Below are 8,371 nucleotides of genomic sequence, written 5' to 3'. Positions count from 1 at the left end.
CGCCACGCGTCTCCTGGGCCGCCGCCCGCCGCGCCCGGGGCGCTGCCTTGATGCGGCCGAGCGGCCGGCTGCGAGGCTCCGTGAGCACGGCGATACCCGCGCCGCCTCCAAAGCGCTCCGCAGACGGCGAGACGCGCACCAGGAGACTTGCAAACAACCGCTCGACCGCGCGCCCGCTCGCAGAAAGAGCCGAGGCCTGGGGGCGGGACAGAAATAACTGGCGCCGACGCCGCCGCGCACGCGCGCTGGGCACCGCACGCCCGGGGGCGGGGCTCGGGACCGTGGCCACAAGCGGTGCTGGCAATACGCAGGCGCGCGGCACCCCAGCCTTCCCACCGCGGGACTGCCCGTCCTCTCTGCACAGGGTGCGGAGAGCACACCCCCCCCCTCGGCCTGTGTGGCGAGACCGTGGATACTCAGCTAGCCAGTGTAGCACGTGGTGACTCCTCCCAGCTCCTTTGCACGGTGCTACGAGCCAGGCCTAGGATGCCCGAGAGCACCGGGTTGTGCAAATCCACATTTCAAGCCCCGCCCCCCTGGGGGCATGGCAACGTCTCCAGCCGCTGCTGCACCAATAGTTCGGGCGAAGGGGCGGGTCCAAGGCGCAAGTGGGTGGAATCAAGGCCGAGCGACCGATCTGAGCCCAGGTGGAGGGGGCGTAGGGTCTTTAGCTGGAAGGAAGTTCCCCTTTGAAGGCAGAGGCAGACTTAGTTTTAACTTTTTTATTGTTAAAACTTAAAAACTTGCTCAAATCAAATGTAAACAACAAAGACCTACACAGTAGCCCTTCTGTACAACCCGGCTCACTCCTCCAAGAAGCCCCTTGTTAAGTCCTTTGCTATCCTGATTTTGATGTTTTTGCAGATGGGCCAACTGAACGCCTTAAAGTGGAGAGAGAGAAGTTGGATCCGGGTAGGGAAGGGAGAAAGGAGTTGGATGAGGAGGAACCCTGTCTGAAGAAAGGAACTGGATCTGGGGAGAAAAATCCAGTTTGGTGGAGGCGGGGTGGAGTTGGGTATAGTCTTCTGGAAGCAGGATCTGGGCGGACAGGATCAGTATGAAAAGTGCAACCTGCCTGAGGACCTGCACCCCAACCCCCAACCCCCAAGGAGCAGAAAATGCGAGGGTGGACGCCTCCCGGATGGGCCTCTGCACGCTTTACTATAGACAGGGAGCCCCGACCGCCAGCACGGGTCCGGACCGCCGTGGGTGGCCCGCAGGCAGTTCCGGGACCCAAAATGGTTTGCACCGGCCGGCGGCGAACGGAGCGCAGCGACTCCAGATGTGCACACGTGGCGGCGGCGAGGCGAGGCGTGTCCCGCCACTGCACCGGGTGTGGCCTTTGTTCCCAGCCCGGCTGGGGGCCCTGGGTTTTGTCCCCGCCCCCGTCTTTGTTCCATCCCCCGGAGTTCGGCGCCCACCCTTCCGCGGGCCACGCCTCCACTAGGCCCAAAGGCTGGACCCTCATTTCCTACCTCTGAAAATCTAGACTGAAGTCTCTTGGCTAACTGCACCATGAGGCCTGGGCATCCTTATTGAGTTTTTTCCATGACCCCAACCTGGTGTTGAGCCCCAGAAATCACCGAGGGAAGGGACCGCTCTCTCTGGCCCGCACCTACCAAGACCCCTGTCTCAATTTGAGTGCAGAGGACACAAGGTCAAAATAAATCGGGAATAGAGCGCTTGCCTACAGGAAGCCCTGAGTTTCTTCCCCAGCACTCCTGCTCTGTCCATAAAACAAGTGATGGGACCTGCGAGATGGCTGAGATGTTTGCCACTTTAGTCCGACCTGAGTTTAGTCCCAGAGACCCTCAAGAGAACCTACTCTTTCCTGTTGTCCTCTGGTCTCCATACGCTCTCCCAGGCACATACACATACAACGTAACTATTTTTTTTTTTTTTTTTTTAGGGAGCTGGAGAAATGGATCAGCAGTTAACAGCAGGTATTGACTGCTCTTTCAGTGGATGGATTTGGATTCCCAGAGCCCATGCAACACCCCACAACCCGCCGGAACTCCAGCCTCTGGCCTCCAGGGGCAGCTGTAGTCAAGTGCACAAACCCACAACACAGGCATACACTAATACACACTATTAAAAACAATAAAAATCAAGCTAGAGAGATGGCTCAGCGGTTACGAGCACCAACTGCTCTTGCTGAGGACCCGGGTTTGATTCCCAGCACCCACATGGCAGCTATGAATGGTCCTTGACTCCAGTTCCAGGGGAATCCGAAGCCCTCTTCTGACCTCTACAGCACTGCATGACCGAGTGCACTCACATACGTGCAGACAATACACTCATACACATAAAAATAATAATAAATATATTTTAATAATAGTAAAAATCAGGACAGGGTGCGGTGGAGCATGTCTCAGGACTCAGGAGGCAGAGGCAGGTGGATCTCTGTGAATTCCAGGCCCGCTGGGGCTACTGGGAGACCCTGTCTCAAAAAGTGAAAAAAGAAAAAAAAAATTATATATATATATATATATCCCAGTCCTCTCAAAGCAGAAGCACACCGGGTATGGTGGTACACACCTTTGAGCCCAACAGGCAGCAGAGGCAGGCAAATCTCTGTGAGCTCTAGGCCAGCCTGGTCTTAAAAAAAAAAAAGAGAGACCAGAGGATCATGAGTTAAAGATCATCCTCAGCTACATAGGAATTCCAGATTAGCCAGGGATGTATGAAACTGTTTTTGTTTTTTTTTAAAAAAAATAAAAAAATAAAAAGGGAGGGGTTGGAGATTTAGCTCAATGGTAGAGTGCTTGCCTAACAAGCACAAGGCCCTGGGTTCAGTCCTCAGCTCCCGGAAAAATAAAAAGACAAAATTGTTTTATTTTTTTTGGTCTTTTTGAGACAGGGTCTCTCTGTAGCCCAAGCTTGCCTGGATTCCCTATGGAGACTAGGCTGGCCTCGAACTCTCAGAGATCCGCCTGACTCTGCCTCTCCAGTGTTGGGATTAAAGGCGTGTACCACCACTCCTGACCAAAAAAAAAAAAAGACAAAATTTTTTTTAAAAATGGAAAAGTGGGATGCTCTTCTGCTAGGAAATCAGTCTCTCCACTCCAAGTGGCTGAGGAGTTACAGATATAAAGTAGGGAGAGAGGCTAGTAGTCAGGAAGAATATTTTTCTAGAACTAGGTCAATATTTTGCAGTAAATCTAGGGTATTACTTAAAGAATTTTAATTAATTTGTATAACACAGTATTTACTGGATGAAGGGGTGTGGTGTGCACTTCACAGAGCATGTGTGGCAGAGACCATCTTGCGGAAGCTGATGGTCCTGGGAATCGAACTCAGGTCGTCAGGCTTGGTGGCAAGCACCTTTGCCTCCTCAGCCACCTCACCAGCTCAGGTACTTTTCCTTCCATTCAAGGTCTTGTGTTTCTGGTCATGGCAGCTGGCAAGAGTCTTTAGCACAAAGATTAAGGACACAAAGAAAGACACACTACAAAGAGGTGTCCAGGCCCAAGTGAACAGTCATATTTTGTTTTGTTTTAGATTCATTTGGTTTTGATTTTTGTTTGTGGTTGGTTGATTGATTTTCATTTTGGGGTGGACACGGTCTCATGTAGCTCAAGCTGGCCCAAGAAACTTAGGATGACCTTGAACTGACCTTCCTACGTAACCCGCTTCCCAAGTGCTTATATGATTACTGTGTTATCACACCCTGCTTTTTGTTTTGTTTTGTTTGTGAGTGTCATGTGAGTTCAAGGCCAGCCTGATCTACATAGAGAGTTCCAGGCCAGCTGAGGCCACAGGGAGACCCTGTCTCAAAAAAAAAAAAAAAAAAGAAAAAAAAAGTCAGTGCCACCACATGACCCTAGGTGGGTTTTTTGGGGTTTTTTTTGTTTTGTTTTGTTTTGTTTTGTTTTTAAAGAAAATTCTCAGCTGGGCGTGGTGGTGCACATCTGTAGTCCCAACACTTGGGAGACAGAGGCAGGTGGGTTCAAGGCCAGCCTGGTCTACATAGTGAGTTCAAGGCCAGCCTGTGAGTTCAAGACCAGCCTGGTCTACATAGTGAGTTCCAGGCCAGCTGAGGCTACAGGGAGACCCTGTTTCAAAAAGACCGCAAAAAAAAAAAAAAAAAAAAAAAAATTCTCATGTAGTCTTGTAGCTGGGGATGAACTTGAAGTGCTGATCCTCCTGCCTCTGCTTCTCTAGTGCTGGGATTACAGGTATACCCCACCAAGCCCAGCTATAAATTCATTTTCCAGCAGTCACCTTCAAGTTCTAATCAGGGAACTGTTATCACAACCTACTATCTATCTGTCTCAAAGTGGTTGGAAAGTACAAAGTATTGCTCAGCTGTTTGACCTCCAAAAATAGTGACTGTGAGAAAGAGATAGAGAGACCCTAAGTAGCCCTGGTTGACTGGGAACTCACTATGTACACCAGACTGGCCTTGACCTCCCAGAGATCAGCCTGCCTCTGCCTCCAGAGTTCCACCTGCCTCTGCCTCCAGAGTTCCACCTGCCTCTGCCTCTAGAGTGAGTGCTCAGATTAAAGCCCTTCACCACCACACCCTGCTTTTGTTTTTTTTGTTTCTGTTCTTCGTTTTTTTTTGGTTTGTTTTTTGTTTGTTTGTTTGTTTGTTTTGGTATTTTTGAGACAGGGTCTCCCTATAGCCCCAGCTGTCCTGAAACTCACTATGTTGACCAGGCTGGGCTTGAATTTACAGAGATCTGCCTACCTCTGCCTCCCTAGTGCTGGGATTAAAGGCGTGCGTCACCACGCCCGGCTTTTTTTATTTTTTTACAAATGAAATTTTTATCAAGAAAAGACAGGCTGGAGAGATGGCTCAGAGGTTCAGAGCACTTAATGGTCTTGCAGAAGATCCAAGTTCAGTTCCCAGAACCCACAGTTGGTAGCTCATAAATGCCTGTAATTCCAGCTCCACAGGGGTCCTCTGGTTTACATGGGTATGCTCACACATGTAGTGTGCGCACACACACACACACACACACACACACGCGCACACACACACACACAAATAAAAGTAAATATTGAAGTAAAAAAGGGAAGAGAAGTGAAGCTAGAGGTTTCCTTTAGGGCTCCTGTACCACGTGGGAGGAACTGAGGTTCCCTGGACTCACAGGGCAGATTCTGGACTGTGGAGTGAATATCTGAGCGAGCTCCAAACCCTTGTTATGTAACAAAAACTGTAAAGAATGTTGGGGTGGGCTGGAGATTTACATCAAAAGAGTGTTTGCCTAGTATGCATGAGGCATAGCACCTGTAATTCCAGCACTCCTGAGATAGAGACAGGAGTATCAGAAGTTCTGGATCAAGCCGCCAAGCATGAACTGGCACTCAGGCCTGTGGAGCCACAGGTGGACACTGGGATGGACTTGTTTTTCATGATCCAGCACCACAAGACCACTATTTTCACAAGTATACTGTGCATCCCCAGGTGACCACCCGAAGAGCAGCAGTGTATAAGGAGAACCAGCTCCTAGATGGCAAAACAACTCTATGGCTTCTCCAGCGGAAAGCCAGCCACAGGCCCTCAGTCACAGTGGGCCTGGCCTTTGGGGCGGAATATGCCTTTGAGGACATGTGCATTGCCTGCTTCTCCAATCCTCAGGAGTTTTCCAGTCGCAAAGAAGACCCAGGACTCCAGGTAGCACCAATGAGCAAGCTGTGCAGTGAGGAACCCAGGCCCACCCCCAGAAGCCCATTGCCTCCAGAGATTTGCTGTCAGGAAGGAAGAGGAGGAGGAAGAGGAGGGGGGAGGAGGAGGGGGAGGAGGAGTTGTGGTTTAAAGTCATTTTGAGTGGAATAGCCGTCCAAAGCCAGCCTGGGAGATGGCTCAAATGTTAAGAATACATACTGCTCTTCCAGTGGACCTGAGTTTGGTTCCCAGCACCCAAGTCTGAAGGCTTACAACTGCTTCTAACTCCAGCTCTAAGAAATTCACTGCCTTCTTCTGGCTTCCTTGGGCATCTGCACTCATATGTTCGTACACAGACATACACACACACACACACACACACACACACACACACACAGAAACCCTCTAAAAATTTTTTTAAACCTCAGAGATGTGTTAAGAATCCACAGAAATGCCAAGTGTGGTGGTGCACACCTTTTAATCCCAGCACTTGGGAGGCAGTGGTAGGCGAATCTTTGAGTTCAAAACCAGCCTGATCTACATAGCTAGTTCCAGGCTAGCTGGGGCTGCAAGGAGACCCTGTCTCAAAAAGACAAAAAAAAAAAAAAAAGTCCACAGAAACTAGTCTATTGAGATGACTCAGAGAATAAAGAGGCTTGTTGAGTGAGCCTGACAACCAGGGTTAGAGCCTCAGAATACAAGTAAAAGTCGAAGGAGAGACCTGACTCCACAAAGTTGTCCTCTAACCTCCACACATGCATAGCGACATGCCCATATACACATTGTGTACACACACAAAGAGAAATACTTTTTTTTTTTTTTTTGGTCTTTTTGAGACAGGGTCTTCCTGTAGCCCCAGCTGTCCTGGAACTCACTATGCAGACCAGGCTGGCCTTGAACTCACAGAGATCCAAGAAATACATATTTTTAAAAAGAATCCATACATACACATGTGCAGGCAAAGCATATACATAAAATACAATCATTTTCTAATTTTTTTTTTAAAAGTGTATGAGTGTACTGCCTGCATGTGTGTAAGTGTACCCACGTCATGCAATGCCCTCAGAGGTCAGAAGAAGGCGGCAAATCTCCTGGAACTGGAATTACAGTTACAGATGGTTGTTATCATATGGGTGCTGGGGATTGAACCCAGGTCCTCTGCAAGAGCAGTCCAGTCCTCCTAACCACTGAGCCATCTCTCCAGCCCTATAATCATTTTTTTCAAAAGAGCAAAAATAAAAAAGAATCCACAGAAACCAAACTTGACCACACAATTCACCTGTTGGCATGATCAGTCCTATTCTTATCCACATACAAAAGAAAAAGAAAGCTAGAGAGAGGGCTCGGGTAGAGTGCCTGTCTAGCACACACAAAACTGTGGGTTCTAGCCCCACTGTGGAGGGATGAGATGGACATGGGAGCACATGCCTGTAATCCCAGCACTCAGGAGTCTGAGCAGAACAAGCATTAGTTTGAAGGTAGTGTGGTCTACATACTACACGTTGAGTTCCAGCCCAGCTTGAGCCACACCGTGAGCTATCTCAGGGAGAGGTAGGTAGGAGGAACAGGAATTCAAGCTCATCCTCAACTTGAAGCCAGCCTGGGCTACACGAGATTCTGTCTCAAAACAAAACAAGTGGGATTGGAGAGATGGCTCAGCCATTAAGAGCACTGGCAGCTCCTAAAGAGGACCCGGGTTTGAATCCCAGCACCCACATGTTGGCTAACAACTGTCCATAACTCCAGTTCCAGGGTATCCAACACCTTCTTCTGTCCTCCTCTAGCATTGCACGACAGGAATGCACTTACATACATGCAGGCAATACATGTGTACAGATAATAAAATAATACAATAAAGTTTAAAAAAACAAAACAAGCTCACAAAAAGCAGAGCATGGCAACTCATACCTGCTATACCTGTAATCCTACCACTTGGCAGGCAGAGTTAGAAGGAGCATTATGAGTTCAAGTCCAGCCTGAGCTGATATTTTATCTCAAAAATAAAAAAAAAAGAAAGCAGGAAGTAGTTGCACATGCCTTTAATCCCAGCACTTGGGAGGCAGAGGCAGGTAGATCTCTGTGAGATTGAGGCCAGCCTGGTCTCCATAATGAGTTTCAGACCAGCAGGGGCTACAGGGAAACCCTGTCTCAAAAACAAAACAACCAGAGCAGGTAAGCCTGGGGACAGCTCAAATGTAGAGTATCTACTTTGAGAGTGGAGGTCTTAATCCACAGTAACACACAAACACACACAAAAGTGAGGCATAAAAATATATCCTTCTTTCACAGTATGATGCTACCTTGTCCTTGCTGCCACTCAGAAAACTTGGTATCAATCTCAACTTCCCCAAGGGAACAGTATTTCAGGAACACATGGCACTGGATCTTCCTTACAAATTCTCCCTGATAGATTTAAATGTGAAAAACATCATTTCTCACTTCATAATGAAATCCCTGAGCAGTACAGGATTATCTGCTTGTGTTTACCCTAGGAGGCTTCAAGGGGCATGTGGCATCAGTGTGGCTGCCTGGGGACACCTGATAGTATAGAGGATCCAGGCCAGCACTGTCACATTAAAGCACACGTCAGATGCAAGAGGTTCTAGCCAACACCCTCTCCATGAGAGATTGTAGCCAACAGTGGTGTTTGGCCTGAAGCAGAGCATGCTTTTTTTTTTTTTTAATGTTTATCAGGCTATGAAACAAAAACATAACTTTTTTTTTTGAAACAGGGTCACCCTGTATCCCCAGCTGCCT

The sequence above is a fragment of the Nannospalax galili genome, unplaced genomic scaffold (genome assembly GCF_000622305.1).
Source record: "Nannospalax galili isolate Female #2095 unplaced genomic scaffold, S.galili_v1.0 scaffold649, whole genome shotgun sequence".
Lineage (NCBI taxonomy): Eukaryota > Metazoa > Chordata > Mammalia > Rodentia > Spalacidae > Nannospalax > Nannospalax galili.
This window is presented reverse-complemented; position numbering follows the sequence as displayed.